Source organism: Sinocyclocheilus grahami, unplaced genomic scaffold (genome assembly GCF_001515645.1).
Source record: "Sinocyclocheilus grahami isolate Dianchi unplaced genomic scaffold, SAMN03320097.WGS_v1.1 scaffold641.1, whole genome shotgun sequence".
Lineage (NCBI taxonomy): Eukaryota > Metazoa > Chordata > Actinopteri > Cypriniformes > Cyprinidae > Sinocyclocheilus > Sinocyclocheilus grahami.
Window position 1 is genome coordinate 1,077,572 of NW_015505820.1, and position 19,014 is coordinate 1,096,585.

Sequence of the window (19,014 nt, forward strand, 5' to 3'; positions counted from 1 at the left end):
TCTGCTGCACTTAAGGTTCCGAAGAGCACAGTGGCCTCCATTCCTTAAATGGAAGACGTTTGGGATGACCAGAACCCTTCCTAGAGCTGGCTGTCCGGCCAAACTGAGCTATCGGGGGCGAAGAGCCTTGGTGAGAGAGGTAAAGAAGAACCCAAAGATCACTGTGGCTGAGCTCCAGAGATGCAGTTGGGAGATGGGAGAAAGTTGTAGAAAGTCAACCATCACTGCAGCCCTCCACCAGTCGGGGCTTTATGGCAGAGTGGCCCGACGGAAGCCTCTCCTCAGTGCAAGACACATGAAAGCCTGCATGGAGTTTGCTAAAAAACACCTGAATAAGATTCTCTGGTCTGATGAGACCCAGATAGAACTTTTTGGCCTTAATTCTAAGCGGTATGTGTGGAGAAAACCAGGCACTGCTCATCACCTGTCCAATACAGTCCCAACAGTGAAGCATGGTGGTGGCAGCATCATGCTGTGGGGGTGTTTTTCAGCTGCAGGGACAGGACGACTGGTTGCAATTGAGGGAAAGATGAATGCGGCCAAGTACAGGGTTATCCTGGACGAAAACTTTCTCCAGAGTGCTCAGGACCTCAGACTGGGCCGAAGGTTTACCTTCCAACAAGACAATGACCCTAAGCACACAGCTAAAATAATGAAGGAGTGGCTTCACAACAACTCTGTGACTGTTCTTGAATGGGCCAGCCAGAGCCCTGACTTAAACCCAATTGAGCATCTCTGGAGAGACCTAAAAATGGCTGTCCACCAACGTTTACTATCCAACCTGACAGAACTGGAGAGGCTCTGCAAGGAGGAATGGCAGAGGATCCCTAAATCCAGGTGTGAAAAACTTGTTGCCTCTTTCCCAAAAAGACTCATGGCTGTATTCGATCAAAAGGGTGCTTCTACTAAATACTGAGCAAAGGGTCTGAATACTTAGGACCATGTGATATTTCAGTTTTTCTTTTTTAATAAATCTGCAAAAATGTCAACAATTCTGTGTTTTTCTGTCAATATGGTGTGCTGTGTGTACATTAATGAGGAAAAAAAATTAACTTAAATGATTTTAGCAAATGGCTGCAATATAACAAAGAGTGAAAAATTTAAGGGGGTCTGAATACTTTCCGTACCCACTGTATATATATGAAAAACCTAAAATGTGTCCCCTGGACATTTTTATCAGGTAATTGTACATGCAGTTTTTTTTTTCAGCTAGCAGAAAGATTTTTACAGAGCAATGGATATGTCAAAATTAGGATATAATTCTGTAAATTTCTGTTTTTGTTTTGTATTTGTTGTTTGTTTGTTCGTCCCCCCAAATATATATATTATAAATATACTGTATACTTCTCAATATACACTATACCATTCAAAAGTTTGGGGTTCAGTAAATTTTTTCCCTTTCTTTTTTGAAAGAAATAAATATTTGTATTCAGCAAGGACACATTAAGGCAGTGTGTCTCAAGCCTGGTCCTGAGCGCCCCCCAACACTGCACATTTTTTATGTCTCCCTTATCTGACACCCATTTCAGGTCCTGGAGTTTCTTTTAATGAGCTAATGAGTTGAATCAGGTGTGTTTGATTAGGGAGACACACAAAATGTGCAGTGCTGGGGGGCGCCCAGGACCAGGGTTGAGAAACACTGCATTAAGGTGACAGTAAAGAAATGCATGATGTTGCAAAACATTTCTGTTTCAATTAAATTCTGTTCTTTTGAACTTTATATTTATCAAAGAACCTTTTTTTTTTTTTTTTTTAATTTTAATGTTGTTTACTAATATATTAAAATAGTAACTGTTAATTGGAATAATATTTCACAATATTACCATTTCACTTGCAGCCTTGGTGAGCATAAGAAATTTCTTTCACAAAGAAAAAAAGTCTTATTGACCCTAAACCTTTGAATGGTATTGTATAGTATTTTTATTTTATAGAATAATTTAACAATTTGTATTATAACTATAATCTTTAATCTTTACTCTACAGACTACTATATAATCTGTACTCCGACTATAATCAGCAGTCTTAGCCTAAAATATAATTTGCTCATGACAATAAAAGTAGGGTACAAATAAGATAACAATGAATAAGCCATAAGCGAGTTTTGGTGCATATTGTATCCCCTTCCCTTCTGAGACGTTTGCTACACCCCTGCACACAAACCATTACAATGATTTATATAACAATTTAATGATTTATGAGGCTCTCTGTGGGTACTAAGGACCTTATTATAAGTATGTGTGACTGTATGTGTTTGTGTATGCTTACACTTTTACTAGTATAACACAAAGATGAAATGTTAAGATTGATGTTATGATGTTTACATTTTCACAAGCTCTGCTAATAGGCATCGAAGCAAAGCCATTTTACATTGACCTAAAGCTGTTCACATGGCTGAGTCAACCATGAATAAATTCACGTAGCTTTGAACATTTGAGCAATTTCAGTGGTTTGGTGCTCTATTTATTCATGTAGTATTCATGTGTGTGTGTTTGTGAGTACAGCAGAAGGCTGTCTGTGGGTTAGACTTAGTGGGCACAGTGAGAAAACCAAAGCAACAAACTGACAGTTCAGCTTCCAAATGCTCTCACCAGGGACAGAAGTGAGGGGTAAAAACATGAAAGCGATAGGCAGACAGAAAGAGAAAGCATACACCATCCAGAAAAGAACTAGTGTGAACCTTTTATTTTGTGCCTATCTAACATTGTTCTTGATTTCAAGCACCAGACGGAGAACACATGTAGCTTAAGTTCCCAGTACCACCAGTCATGTATAGCATATTATACAAGTTACTTCCAGTCCTCTAAGCTGACTGGCTTAATATTTACAGACCAGAGTGTGTGAGCAGGGTGGAAGTGGAGTGAGGAATGGACTTTTTCCTTTTTAAACATCGAAGCATCAGTGTTTTACCCTGCTATACAAAATAAAAATGATTTTCCAAAGATTACTGGAGTATGTTTGACAAGAAAATACCATTTCAAATGTCACGTTTAATTAAATTTGTTACTTTCGATGTGTGCCATGTCTTTGTAATAATTTGTGAAATTTATTTAAATTGAATTTCTGAATGAAAATTGTTTCAAAGGAAATCATACACCACATTTGCCGCCAAGTTTCTAATTTCTTTATAGGTTTCACCAATGAGTATGATGTGTGAAATGGAAAACCTGGCGCTAAAGTGGAGCAGAACGCTCTCTGTCACTCCATTCCACTCACCCTGTTTCAGACCGGCTTTCACTTTGTGCACTGATGCTTTGGCTTCTTTAGCAATTAACTACAATGTGGAAAAAACTATAAAAACCAACTGCAGTTCTTAATAGCATCCTAGCTGGGATTAGCTGCACATTGTTGTTCATGCTATACACTGATCAGCCACAACATTAAACCCACTGACAGGTGAAGTGAATAAAATTGATTATATCTTTACAACAGAGCACAGTGCATCGCTGTTTACGGAGTATGGGGCTGCATAGCCGCAGACCTTTCAGAGTGTCTATAATGAACCTTGTCTACCGCAGAAAGCATGTACAATGGGGACAAGAGCATCAGAACTGGACCATGAAGTAATAGAATGTAGCTTGGTCTGATCAAATCACGTTTTCTTTTAGATCAGGGATGGCCGAGTTTATGTGTGATGTTTAACTGGGAAAGATATGGCAGCAGCCTTGGGTCCTGGCATTTATGTGGATGTCACTTTGACACATTCCCCTATAGATTGCTGCAGACCATTTACACCCCTTCATGCAATGGTTTCCTGATGGCAGTGGCCTACTGTATTTCAGCAACATAATGCACCCTGCCACACTGCAAAAATTGTTTAGGAATGGTTGGAAGATTTCAAGAAGATTTCAAGGTGTTGCCCTGGCCTCCAAATTCCATATTCTATCTATCTATCTATCTATCTGTCTGTCTGTCTGTCTGTCTGTCTATCTGTCTATCTATCTATCTGTCTGTCTCCCTTTGTCTTTCTTTCTCATTCTCTTTTTGCCCCTCCTGTTGGGAGTGATTTCAATTTCACGCTCAGCTGGGACACATCATCCACTCCAGCTTCACACCTCTCCGTCAGCATGCTGTAGGCTCCCACCAACAAGTTCAATCAACATCAACAACACATGGTATGCATGGAAAGATGAACACCTATTTATATGCATATGGCTATTATACACACTAGGTGGCTGATGGCGTCTCACAAATGTGGTTATAGATGAACGCATGACAGCCTAAATAGAGCTTAAGTCTTACAACTATCTTGAAGGTCAGGCTACACCTGACGCCTGGGAAAATATGTTGAGAACATATGAACAGTTCACATAATAAGTAAGAGAAATACAGAAATGCTGAAAGAAGAGATGAGGTAATTGTCAAAAGGATACTACACACATACTATATTGGACAGAAAGTATGTGAGATTAGGAGTAGTATGTTCCATCCATCATACATTAGAAGTAGTATGGCAAAGGTGCCCAGATGGCTTTCAATTTTCTATGGATTTTCAAAGTGTACATCAGTGCACGATTTTAGGCTAATTTCTCCCATAAATCCTTGCACTGTGTGTAAACACTGTTCTCTCAATAATAATATACTTACTTAACACATACTGTAAAGTAAAGGGAGAACGGGACTAGTTATTACACCTGAATTTCAGTGAATATATTTTTCAGGGTATATTCATATTGGAAAATAAATTTTTGAATAGACATACTCTAAAGTCAACATGGAGCATGTTGTCGCACATAATCAATCTCTCTGCCCCACATCCATTTTTTTCCACTTAAACTCTCACCCTGGCCCCTGAGGAGAACGGAAAAGTGATACACTCTCAATGTGCATTTAATGAGGAATAAGACTAAAGTGAAGATTGAGTTTCATTTGGCATGTTTGGAGACAGTCGTGTCTGAAGAGGTGTCCGCTGCATTAGTAACCCATATGACTCCACAAAAAACTCACTCTCATGCCATGACACTACCACGCTCATTCATATTCACAAGCTCCTTATGAATTATGCATCATTATGCAAAAATAAGGATTAAAAAGAGTGGAGAAATTGACTGTGACCTATGCAAAACAAACAGAAAGAGAGATGGGGATGGAAAGAAAGAGAGAGTGCTGGGAGGATAGGATGACAGGAAACAAAAAGTTTCCTAACGTCTTATCTGAAATCTACAGTGCTGTGGTGTTATCTTCACAATCGAGCTGAATGCTTGAGTTGTCCACTTTAACATGCATCAAACTCTGCATTTCAACAGAAACAAGAAACCAAGACACAGAGCTACAGTTTATACTAATGTAATTCTACCAGAAAAACGTGGTGCAGTCAGAAAATGAGCAAGAAGGGTATTGAAGATTCATACAGGTGTTTCTTCAACGTTTGTGTCCTAGGGGTTGATTTTTATAAAAAATATGGATTTTCATTTTGTTTTATAAAGAAACTTTTTACCATGCCTTCAAAAGCTACTTTTACATAAATGTTTTTTTAAATACATTTTATTTTCCCTTGTTTCTGAACTAGTGTTTCGATCTTGAAATAGAAAAATATATCATAAAAATGAATTGCTATATTGTAAAATCTATTATGATCTAGACAAAGAGTGAAATAAACAATTTCAATATTTAATGTGAAAATTATTTATTTGTAAATTGTTCAAAAGTTTCATAAATTACCACCACACCAATTAATTTTAAAGTGTTTTCAAAAGTTGACTTGGTTAACAAAGAGACAACAGTGTTTTTGAAGAGCTCGATATGAAATATGATGTGATGTAAATATCACTTCTGAACAGAATATTTAATTATACAAAATGTCCATTGAAGCTATATTTGTAATTTAATGCAAAAGTGTGAAAATATGTTTATAGTTTTTGGATACATACAATTCTATGCCCTTGGCGCTCTTTTATTTTGTTGTCCTTTTTCTCTATCAAATATTTTAGTAATCATCATAAATGATATATCCTTTGAAAGCTTAGAAGCCCAAGATTCATCCTGTGAAAACAATTTTGAAATCTGACATTGCGTTACCATGGAAATGGTACTTTAAAATATTTTGGCAGTCTCCTCCCCCTTAGCGTTCGGTGTCAAGTGTCATATTACAAAATGCATTACTTTTACAATCAAAACTTTTTATAATCTTGACATAAAACATATCATTGGAAAAGTCTGAGTCTCAGGATTCCATATTTATTATTTTGTGATAAAAGTAATATTGACAGAGAAATCTAGACATTTTTGACAGAAAAATGCATTAAAAATGTTTTTATGGAGTTTTGATGGCACCCGGTGGCTGTTTGTGGTATAACACCCTAAATAAAATCTCACAGAAACCTCAATTCTTTTCATATCCACTTCAAATTTGGAACATAACTTATTTAGACATACGGCTTTAATTTTTTAGCAATTTTAGTGTAAACCCTGTATGCAACATTTATTTTATATAAAATATGATAAAAATTGTACAGTGCATTTAAATTTACAGTACTTACAGTACAGTAAATTTAAACTTCTATAACTTTTTGATATTTAAATTTTTCAAATAATTCCACTTCTGCAATAATCTGCTGACTGACTTCTTTAAAAAGAGACTAACCTTTCCTCTGTATTCCAAAGTGTTCATGAATTATAACAATTTAAGTTTGGATAGTGCACATTAATGCCTATTTTAAAAAATGGGGGGTGACAGTTAAGCTTGAGAGAACATATAAAGTGGTTTTAGAGTTTATTTATAGACCAAAAGTGCCCATATTAGAAACACTATAAACTACATATAACATTGCCGTATTAAAACTACAATGTGATGTGTGCCCTTTTGCTTCCTGTCTCTTTCTCACCTCATTTTTCTCTTTGACTGCAACAAACTGACCCATATCTAGAACAGTCAGCATCCATGAGGATTATGGGTGATAACCGTGTACATACAAACACACACAGACACAATCAAGTTTTGCTGATTGTCTATCCCATGCCCTTCGAAAGAGGATTATAGTGGTCGTGAAAAGGCAGTGAATTATTGACAAAAAAAGGGACTGGATTTAGATTTCAGGCCAGCTGGGGCTAAACAGGAAAAAAGGGAGAGAGAGGAAGGTCATCCAAGACCCGAAAGCAGTTAGAGGCACTGTGTATATTTGGGTTTCCTCTGGTTTTTGCAAGCTCTCCAAGTAATGAGCTCAATTACAGCACTCATGGAATCCTTTCTGATGGATCAGCAACTGTCAGTAATTCAGGTGAACACCTACAATCGTGGCAGCTCAGGAAGAGTACAATCCAATATCCATGAGGTCTCTGGGGACAAAAGCTTTTCAGATGCCATTGCTTTTTTCCCTCATAATTGTAGTTTTTGGGATACAAGTGCTGCTGGGCAGCTGTTCACTCTTGTGGAAGACAGAGCGGCTATCACACAATGCACTTTGAGCCTTTATTCTGACATCTGAGGTTGAAAAATTACAAGATTTAAGCAATTTTCAAGGTGTTTGTGTGGATCAAAAAAGCTTCAGTAGAACCCGGTACGCTGGGAAAGGCTTAGCTCATTGTTGAGTAAGCAAAAAGTGGCCTCAGGAGAAATTTGCAAGTGAAATTTTGTCAGCACTCCAGTGTGGATTTGTTTGGCAGGCACCAAGTTGGGCAACTTAAGAGCACAAAGCAATAATTATGTGTCATATGTATCAAACTTGACCAGACGTATGATTATAACTTGAAGTAAAAAAAAACTCACTTTCAATTCATATACTTTTAATTTCCCATATACTGTACCATATGTAGAGACCAGACATTATAAACCATCTAAAAAAAACACTAGCAACCATAAATCAACACCCTAGCAACCATCTTGAATACCCCAGCAACTCCTAACAACCACTTACCAAAACCCTATATGTCAACTTTGATGGTTGCCCCAACACCCTAACAACCACCTAGAAATGCCCTGGCAAACATCTACAATACACAAGAACCCACTTAGCAATGCCCTAGAAATCATGTTAAAAACCCCAGCAACGAATTAGACCCTCTACCATCTACCATCCAACCATCTACAACACCCTAACCAGAAATGCCCAAGCAAACATCTTTAACAATCTAGCAACCTCTACAACACCCTAGCAACTACCTAGGACACCTTAAAACATTCTAGTTATGCCCAAGCAGACATCTACAATAACCAAGCAACCACTTAGCAATGGCCGAGAAATCATCTAGAACACCGTATGATTATAACTTGAAGTAAAAAAAAAACTCACTTTCAATTCATATACTTTTAATTTCCCATATACTGTACCATATGTAGAGACCAGACATAAACCATCTAAAAAAAACACTAGCAACCATAAATCAACACCCTAGCAACCATCTTGAATACCCCAGCAACTCCTAACAACTCACTTTCAATTCATATACTTTTAATTTCCCATATACTGTACCATATGTAGAGACCAGACATTATAAACCATCTAAAAAAAACACTAGCAACCATAAATCAACACCCTAGCAACCATCTTGAATACCCCAGCAACTCCTAACAACCACTTACCAAAACCCTATATGTCAACTTTGATGGTTGCCCCAACACCCTAACAACCACCTAGAAATGCCCTGGCAAACATCTACAATACACAAGAACCCACTTAGCAATGCCCTAGAAATCATGTTAAAAACCCCAGCAACGAATTAGACCCTCTACCATCTACCATCCAACCATCTACAACACCCTAACCAGAAATGCCCAAGCAAACATCTTTAACAATCTAGCAACCTCTACAACACCCTAGCAACTACCTAGGACACCTTAAAACATTCTAGTTATGCCCAAGCAGACATCTACAATAACCAAGCAACCACTTAGCAATGGCCGAGAAATCATCTAGAACACCCTAGAAATCTCCTGACAAAGCCCTAACAACCATCTACAAAACTCTAGATCACACCTAGCAATGCCCTAACAACCATCACAAACACCCTAACAACCAATTGGCTGTGCCCTAGCAACTAGCAACGCCCTTGCAACCATGTAGAATAACCATCTTCAGTTTCAACCACTTAGCAATGGGCAAGCAATCATACATAACACCCTAGTAGTCACCTAGCAACTATTTAGAAAACCCAAGCATCCACCAACTAATGCCCTAACTGTCAGGGATGGGGATGAGGGATGGAGCGAGGACTCAATAATGCAGGAAGATAAGGGTTTTATTAATGGTAGAAATAAGCAAAACAAACAAAAACTATACCCCGTAGGGAAAACAGACTGGCAAAACTGGCAAGGCAGGACATGGCATGGCAGGATACAACCGGGGAACATATGACAATGAACTGGCACAGGACTGCAAACACAAGGAGAATAAATGGGGAGCAAATGAGGAGGGTAATGAGGGAAATACAGGTGGAGCAAATTAACCAATAATCAGGTAACAAGATGGGCGGGGTCAAGACAACTGGGGCAAGTTCAAGCTCAAACCGGTGTGCACCGTTTTGCTACGGTTTCTGGTTTGAACGATATATTTCCTGGAAACGGTGTGCAACAGGGTTTGAGATGCGTTTTCTCTTGTTTGCTGGGTGTGTCAAACATGTCAGCCCAATCAGCAGCAACATGTATGTAAACCTCGCGGTATTAAAGAGACCGCTCGCACAATGTAATTAACATCCAAATAAATTCACAAGAGCAAGTATATTGTTTGCACATGTTTATTTACATTAAAGGCAAAATAACTGAAATAATAAGGGCACAAGTATAGATCTGGAACTTCTTTAAGTCTGTCTAAATATAATTTAGTAATTGCAATGTCTTCTGGTCCATATCCTTTCCTTAGGAAGGTGTGCTAAATACTGATTAATGTAACATAAAAATACTATACATATTTATATATTTTGCTATTGTATTATGGAGTGACACTTTCATAAACTTTTCTATACCCCTCTGATTATATAATGGTAAATAGTGCAATATCATAGCACAACAACAGTGGTCAGCAATAATGATAAGCCTAATACTCACAATAAAAATAATAAGGTCATATGGATCATAACACAGTCTTGGAGGTAAGAAGTGAATTATCCTTCACCTGAAATGTTTGTCTTTTCATCCTGAAATGCGAGGCAAATGTTGGATCACAATAATTAGGAACCACAGTTTCCACAAATCCCTTCACTCGATTGGGATGTTCGCTTTTATTCTGGAGGGCAAGGGCAATGTCTGTACCATTGAACGTATTTTGCCGTATTAAACACGTATTAATACCGATTTCATCAGGCTCCGAAAATTCTTCAAAAAGAACACAAAGAATGCCCTTCTCAACTGCCATAGTTGCAACTCTTGCGTCATCAGAACAGAGTGTTCAACGCACCACCGTTTCCGTTTAAAAAACGTTTTGCCCTGACATGAGAGCACGTAGCACACAGGAAACAAAGACAAAAGCCATGTGCTCACACAAAACAAAAACAAGCATATGGCCAGCAAAACAATCACAAGCCATGTGCTTGAACAAAACAAAACACAAACACGCAGCTAATGAGAATACTCATAAGCCGTGTGTTCACACAAGACATGACAACATGCTGTGTAGCACGCAGCTTGTGTTTTTCATTGGCTGCGTGCTACACAGCACAAGACATAACATGACATGAAAGCACGCTGCCAAAAAAACGACACAAGGCACAACACACACAGACAGAAGAGCACACGGTCCGAGCGAACTCGAGACTGCATGCTCCCACAACAAGACAAAACATGGATCATGAGTGTCCGAACCCCAACACGAAACCGAAACTAAATAAGACATGATTGCCAGGATCCGAACACCACACTCCAACATGAAACAAGGAAAGAGGACACGCAGACGAGAGTGCTCGAGCCGTGCGCTCACATAAAAACAATGACATGACGGGAGTGTCAGGGCTCTGTCACAAAACCATGAATAAACTAGACCGAAGTGACAGAACCCTGATACTACCCCCCTCAAAAGGGACGCCATCTGGTTGAGCCAGGGAGGCTCAGGCAGTCCAGGAGTCCCGGCAGGGGGCCAGGGCGTAGCAGGAGGGACAAACCAGGGAGGCTCCGGCTTAATAGGAACCCCAGCAGACAACCAAGGCGGGGCTGGAGGGACAGACCAGGCAGACTCTAGCACTTCTGGAGTCCTGACAGGGGGCCAGGGCGGAGCTGGGAGCTTGGGCGGAGCCGGCAGGGCACTCATCAATGGCGGAGCCGGCATCAGGGCAAGGAGCTTGGGCAGCGCCGGCAGAGCAAAGAGCTTGGGGAAGCAGGGAAAGGAGTCTGGGACTGCCTCCTGGCCAGCAGCGTGCTCTGGAATTGCCTCCAGGCCCTGTAGGGTGCAGGGAGCCCTCGAGCACTCTTGAAGCCGCGCGCTCACATGAAAACAACGACATGACGGGAATGTCAGGGCTCTGTCACAAAACCATGAATAAACTAGACCGAAGTGACAGAACCACTAACAACCATCACAAACACCTAACAACGACTTAGCAATGTTCTAACAATCATCTTAAACCCTACAAACAACTTGGCAAACATCTACAAAACTAGGGCTGCACGATTAATCGAAATTAAATCGCAAAGGTGATAAATCGCGATTAGGCAGAAGCTGCTATTGTCATGCGTATCTCTCAGTGAAGCACGGTTCTGTGATCAGCAGTAAATCTCCATCCGAATATCAGAGGGCGCTCTCACGCTGAAACTCCAAATAGCCTCACAGAAGAAACCCAGGAAATGCCTATAGCGGTTGCTGAATAAACAGAAGATTTAACTGCTTTCATTAATTCAACGTGACTAATAAACACACGACTACGACAATTTCACGAGTCCACACTTACAAATAATGAACAGAGTAAAGGTTATACATATTTGGCGTGCTGTCCGGGGAGAGGGCTCCGAGCTCGGTAATTACTCTCGAGCCCGGGGTACTCCCCCCGTCCGGGGAGAGGGGTCCGAGCTCGGCTTTTAGCCTGGACCCAGAGCACTCCCCCAAAAGATGCAATTAGTATGGGTCAGTAGCCAGAGAGAAGCATTGATAACCCCCCAAAATCTGCAAAGCTTAAGATTGGTGGGGTGCTGGACATCGCTTGTAGTAGCGGCACTGCTGAGTCTTAGAAGAGAGAACTAGAGGCTTCTGCGGAAGAGGGTGCTGCTGTGGCATCTGAAAAATAAATCTCCTGTGGGAGTGGGAACTGCTACGGCATCTGAAAAGAAAAAATGGCTTCTGCGGCAGTGGGGAAATATGGAAAAGCTCCTGCGGGAGCTTGAACTGCTGCGGCAGTGGGGAATTTATGTATGGCTCCTGCGGGAGCGGGTACTGCTGTGGCAGTGTGGGAATTTAGGTAAGGCTCCTGTGAGAGTGAGTGCTGCTGGGATGACTGGAGTGGGGATGGGTTGTTATAGATGGATTAGGTGATGTAAAAGGGGGTCAACTAAGGTGGGTCTGAAGTTTGAGTGACCGGAGCTGTACTGACGTCAAAGGGGTTGGCCGATGAGGGTTCGGTGGGCTTCCTTGATGTGGGAGCGGTCCGATTGAATGTAGCTCTTGAAAGCTTCTGACGACCAGCGACCGAGTGCTTGTACCTGCTGCTGGGAGAGGCCTTTTTGGGCCGCTGTGGTTGCTGCACCAATTCAGAATGAATGGCTGGAAAAATGATCAGCTGGGGTACCAGATAGGAGTAGAATGGACTTAAGGTGCTTTTGAAACCAGAAATGAGTGACGGGGCGGTTGGAGTCGTCTGTAAAAAGGGGGTCGGATGGGAGTTTGGACTGTGATTTCCTGAGCTGGACAAAGGCTAGAAGGGCTTGGTATGGTAGTATGGGTGATTGACCTTTCTTGGTCTGGTCTGTTTTACTTTGCTTAATGAAGTAAGAGATGGTTTCGTCATCCAGCTCTGCTAGATCGGAGATAGTGGAGTGGATGTTTGGACTGAAGCTAGATGTGATAGCAAGCTCAGAGCATCTGACAAAACTGAAGAAAGCCAGGATGAACATGGCGTCAAGCGTGCGGGCGGTGTGAATGGAATGATAACCTCTGCGGAGGGTAGAAATACATTTGGTCAATATTTGTAAGGTTATGGATTGCCTGGTGTCTGGGCAGGTGGGATGGGCTCTTTGGATACCTTTGATGAGTAGGGAGGTCTGAGAATTGGCTATCTGGGGTGAGGGTGAACCGTTTAAGAAAAATTGGATTCCACTTAGATAACCCTTAATGGAGCGGATTTGTAGGTTTTTGTTGATGTTAAGGTGAGAGATGAATGAGGTGATGGCGAGCAAGGAAAAGTCGGGCAACGGCAGGTTGTAGGCAGAGTGAAATGCTTTAAAGCACTTTCAAGCTGTTAGGTAAGATTGTAGGGTCCTGGGGGAGACGGCTTGAAGAATAGAATTGAGCGAGAGAGAGAGAGAGAGAGAGAGAGAGAGTCAGCTATTTGGTTTTTTGAACCAGGAATATGTTTTGCAGTTACAATGAATTGGTTGCAAGCCGAGATCCAAATCAGGCGTCTTAAAGGCATTAGGGTGGGTGAATGGGAACGGCCTTTATTGATGCAGTGCACGGTAGCCTCGTTGTCGCAGTGGATAATGATGCTGGTGGCGGACCACTCCTTACCCCACAGAAGGGCTGCGACGACTAAGGGATATAGATCGAATAGAGCTGAGGATTTTAGCTGCTGTGGTAAGTCTAACAGCTGGGGGGGCCACGTAGATGCAAACCAACGGCCTTGGTAAAATCCTTCGAAACCGACGGAGGGGACGGCGTCAGTAAATAACTGAATGTCAACGGGAGAAGAAATTAAGTTATTATAAAAAGAAAGATAGACCGTTCCATTATTTAAGAAAGGATCCATAAGCTGAGCTCGTTGCAGCACGAGTCAGTTAGTGATATTCAATACTAAGGGATATAGATCGAATAGAGCTGAGGATTTTAGCTGCTGTGGTAAGTTTAACAGCTGGGGGGGCCACGTAGATGCAAACCAACGGCCTTGGTAAAATCCTTCGAAACCGACGGAGGGGGCGGGGTCAGTAAATAACTGAATGTCAACGGGAGAAGAAATTAAGTTATTATAAAAAGAAAGATAGACCGTTCCATTATTTAAGAAAGGATCCATAAGCTGAGCTCGTTGCAGCACGAGTCAGTTAGTGATATTCAATTCTCTAGTGCATGGGGGGAGGACGCGAGAGAGAGGAGATGTGAGATAAAAGGTGTGCATCGCGAAATTTAGATGACAGAGAATGGATAGCAGCTCGCGTTTGGAGCAGCTTGGGTTGTCTAAGAGGGTGGAAGCGACCAAGATCGTCCTATCAATTTTTTCCTTCGGCAGAGAAGCCTGGAATTTTTGTGAATCTAAGTTGATACCCCAAAATTAGATGGCGGTGCTCGGGCACGCGGTTTTGTCTTGGGCGAGAGGAATCCTGAGCTCTGCAAAAACAGAACTTGGGTTGTCAAAAGATACGCGGCTGGGATGGAGTCGGGAGGCGAGGTAGGGTAATCAGGTAGGGTATTGCGTAATTGTTGGAGAGGATCCAGCAGATTGCCTCTGACAACATGTCGAAAATGCTTCTGCAGCCGAAAGTGAGGCGGACGGAAAAGTAAAATTTATTATGCCAGCGAATGCCAAATAAATGCCAAAAATCCGGGTGAATGGGCATCACATTAAAGGTAGAGGTGATGTCGACTTTGGCCAGCCAAGCACCGCGACCCGCATTTTTGATCAGGGCAATGGCTTGGTCAATGTCATGGTAGTGGAGAGAAATTCTTAGAGCGGAATGAGGCTGTTAACGCTTGGGAATGGGGAATTATGCGGGGATGAGAGATCGATTATGAGGCGTTTTCATGAAGTTTGCGTCTGTTTCTTTTTTAATTAGGAATTTGACTGTTTCGGGTTCGGCGAGAGCGGACTGGAGATTGGGGCAGATGAGGCTTTGGGAGGGGAGTTTTCCGACACCGGGGTGAAAGCGATTAAAACTGGCACAGACCTGGCTATCAGAGGGAGCTGAGCGGCGGCGGTAGGTGGAAGTGGGGGAAAAGGGGTTGGTTGGGATGTCTAGGAGACGTGGACCATAGCTGGTGGATTTGGGCTGGGATGGCTCGGGGCAGGGGGGAATAGATGGGTTGATTAGAGGGCATGTAATAATGGAGTGGGCGATGGATCAGCAGACCGCGCAAGATATGTTGCGGCAGCCTAAAAATACTCTGTTATGTAGTTCGGTGTCCAAAGCCCCCCAGTAAGGACATTGGTTCCACTGGGTCATTCAGATGGCGCATTTAGCTGCGAATAATTTGTGGTAGGTGTAAAAGTGAGAGCCGCCGTATGATAACACGAATTCGGCGACTATTGCGAGATAATTGACGAGCTCGCATCTCCTGTGAGGAAAAACAGTGCAAATGACTTCTATGTAACGGCTGAAAGCGATCGTGAATTTGGCAAATGATAAAATACGTGATGTGTTGTGAGCTGTGTTTTTTAAAGTGACAGAAAATCCACCGCAGTCGATTTGGCAATCTGCAGACGAAGGTGAAATTGGTGACAAAAGGGGAAAAAGATCTATGGCCGCACCTGCCAAGATCTGTGTCCTGATATTGCTGGCCACGGGGGGTGGTATTCGGCGACTATTGCGAGATAATTGACAAGCTCGCATCTCCTGTGAGGAAAAACAGTGCAAATGACTTCTATGTAACGGCTGAAAGCGATCGTGAATTTGGCAAATGATAAAATACGTGATGTGTTGTGAGCTGTGTTTTTTTAAAGTGACAGAAAATCCACCGCAGTCGATTTGGCAATCTGCAGACGAAGGTGAAATTGGTGACAAAAGGGGAAAAAGATCTATGGCCGCACCTGCCAAGATCTGTGTCCTGATATTGCTGGCCACGGGGGGTGGTTCCAAGGCGAGGGCGTTCGGAGGGGTGGGTATAGGCGTGGCGGAAGAAAGTGAGAAGGAAGAGCGAGCGAGGGGAAGTGGAAAGATAGTCGCCGGAACCACTTGCGGAGGCACACTCACGCTTGGGACAGCTCCGGGAGCGGAAGAAAAATGAAGAAAAAGAGGGGGAATTGCGGGCGTCGGGGCCTGCGCCATTAACGGAGGCACGCTCGTGCTAGAGATGGACAGTGGGGCTGCGGGCCATGGGCAGGGAAGGTGGTACGGAGAGGTGTGAGGCAAGGGTTGTGGGCAGGTCTGCGCCGCTAGCGGAGGCATGCTCACACTGACGTGGCGGCTTGTGGAGACTGGAGCCGGCACTTCGCCGAGATGAGATGCGAGCTGACGCTCGGTGGATGGAGGAGGAGGTCTGGGGCTGGAAGCACGTCTTCGAAGGAGTGGTGGTTAGCTCGGGCCGTGAGTACGGAACGCTGCGGCCCTGACTCGCTTTATCCGCGGCCTTGGATGGAGGAATAGAGCTTGGAGGCTCCCCTGTTTGGAGGGAAGTATAGAGGGCAAGGAGATCCGCCTTGACCGACCATCGTGGGACATTGACGCCGGAGCTAATGAGCGCCTGGCGTAGTCCGGTCACGGTCCATTTCTCCACAGCTGGGGCGGAGGAGAGGGCTGAAGCTTAGGAGGACGCTGGAGAAGGTGGCTGACGCCTGGAAGGCGAAGGTGATGGCGTGCCTCGGTGTCTGGAGGTATGAGCGACGGTGGTGTGGGAAGGCCGGCGGCCCCGTGTTGCAGCCGCGGGTTCGATTATGGTGTCCTGTGGAGCGCTGGTGCGCTGAACGGTGACTGGAGACGCTGCTTTGGTAAGGTAAGGCTGCTTTGATTATTTATAGAGGTTCTCTCTTGTGCTGATTGGATAGATGGTGTAATTACTGATGATGGACTGGCCGTGTTAATTATCTGCACGTGCTCCTCCCGAAATTTGTTAATAAAAAATCACATATGGTTTATCTGAGTTCATCTTATTATAATATTTTTTATAATAAAGTATATAATAATACAATGCTAATCGACATAGCCTTTATCACTGCTTCGAATACTATGAAATCTGTTGCGTGCCTTATTCTGTTTAAGAAGCCACATCATCTCACAGAAGGATTTATTTCAACACTCGACTGACGTTATGAAGTGAGTAAAAATGTTATTAAATGTGGTATTTTCACGTGCTTTCAGATGGAGCAGCATTTACTACACAGTGCCATAGTTCACTGACATGCTACGCAAGCAGCTTTCATAATCGCAGAACGTTTTCTTCGATTTCATAATCGCGAGATTAAATCGTCTGCGATTATGAACTAAATTTTGTGTAGCTTGTCAGTGAACTACGGCTCTGTGTAGTAAATGCTGCTACATCTGAAAGCACGTGCTGGAGATTTACTACTAATCACAGAACCGGCTTTACTGATAAGATACGCATGAAAATCACATTCGATTAATCGTGCAGTCCTATACAAAACCCTACAAGTCACCTAACACTGTCCTAGCAAGCATCTCGAACTCGCTAACCACCACCTAGCTACCATCTGTAACACCACTTAGCAACCACTGGCCAAGCAATCATCTAGAACACCCTAGCAACTGCCTAGGAAAGCCTGAGCATTCCATTGACAGAATTTTCTATCATTTATGAGACAACACTTTCCCGCCATTGACAAAATTTTCTATAATTTATGAGACAAGACTTTCCTGCTATTGACGTAATTTTCTGTCATTTATGAGACAACGCTTCCCAGACACTGACGGAATTTTCTGTAAGAGGCGCTATTACACATATTCTGAAAGAGTAATGAACGTCTGGCTCAAACACAGGTGAAGAAGAAGCAGAAACGTTTAGGTTACTTGTGTAACCCTCGTTCCCTGAAGGAGGGAACGGAGACGTTACGTCAGTGACTGACGAATTGGGATCTCGCCCGAGAGCCCAATCCCCTTCGAGTGTAAACTAAACAAGCCAATGACAGTTGGCGTGCGTGTTTCGCCACGCGCACCCCGCCCCGCAGCGCGGGTATAAAAGGAGAGCATGGGCAAACGCACATCAGGGAGGATTTAACCTCCTTGCCCCTCTGAGAAACCTGATGACCAAGTCGTGCTTCCAGAGACTTACCGTCTACTGCATCGTGATGCACGGCAATGGCAGCACATACACTTTCAGGGTGGAGGGAGACAGCCTTCGCTCCAACCCATCCTGCAGGAAAGAAAGCACGACTGCGATCGGGCATCTTCAGGGGTCTTCCTGGCGGGAAGAGCACCAACCAGCGATTTGCTCTTTTAGGAAAAAAGGAAACACTCTTTTAGAGAGAGCGCTGAAGCGCCCAGGGGAGGTCGCGGCGAGACCGCAGAATGGCAGCTGCAGCATGCCGAAGATGAGCAGCACTGAATGGCAACCCCCGCTGACGCGCCGTAACACCAACGCCAGCTGTTTCTTCCAAACACTCGCGGAGATTCGTCCTGAGAAGGCTCGGCTCCGAAGCGAAAAGCTGATGTGCGTTTGCACAACAGACACGCACGCCAACTGTCATTGGCTTGTTTAGTTTACACTCGAAGGTGATTGGGCTCTCGGGCGAGATCCCAATTCGTCAGTCACTGACGTAACGTAGAACGTGACTGACTGAATGGGAACAAGCGATTGCAAATGTAAGCAGATGCAAATGCTAAATAACACAGTAATCAAATGTTAAACAGTATATAAATCAAAACTGCCAAATGTTTCCGAATGAAATGTTGAGCCAGGAAGTGGTACAGGACTATGCAAGTTTTGGGGGTGTTGATGGAAGCGATCTACTCAAAATGTTGCTTTTTTTATGAAACTTGCCCACATTCAAGTGTTGATAACAAAAAAGAATGCATGAAGCTAAAGAAAAACTTTTTCTGTGAGTCTGTGTTCGTTCTTTTGACATACTGCATGTTCAGATATTCAGATGTTCAGATATTCATAAAAAATGCTGGCAGTGACTGGCAAGTATTACCCAATAATAATAAACAATTTATGTGTTTATTATATACACGTTCAAAAAAATAAAAACACACATACCCTTCCCCAATATTTCAAAGAGAGGCATATGTCGAGCCACAGGCCTTACTGCAAAAAAAAAAAAAAATATATATATATATATAAATAT

General features: G+C 42.8%; 1 protein-coding gene and 1 pseudogene across 3 annotated transcripts in view; both read right to left on the reverse strand.

Annotated features, from left to right (window-relative positions):
- Window positions 1-19,014, reverse strand: part of LOC107558341 (disks large-associated protein 1-like) — a 155,917-nt gene that overhangs the window by 99,259 nt on the left and 37,644 nt on the right. The window lies entirely within an intron of this gene.
- LOC107558332 (uncharacterized) lies at window positions 12,446-13,348 on the reverse strand (annotated as a pseudogene).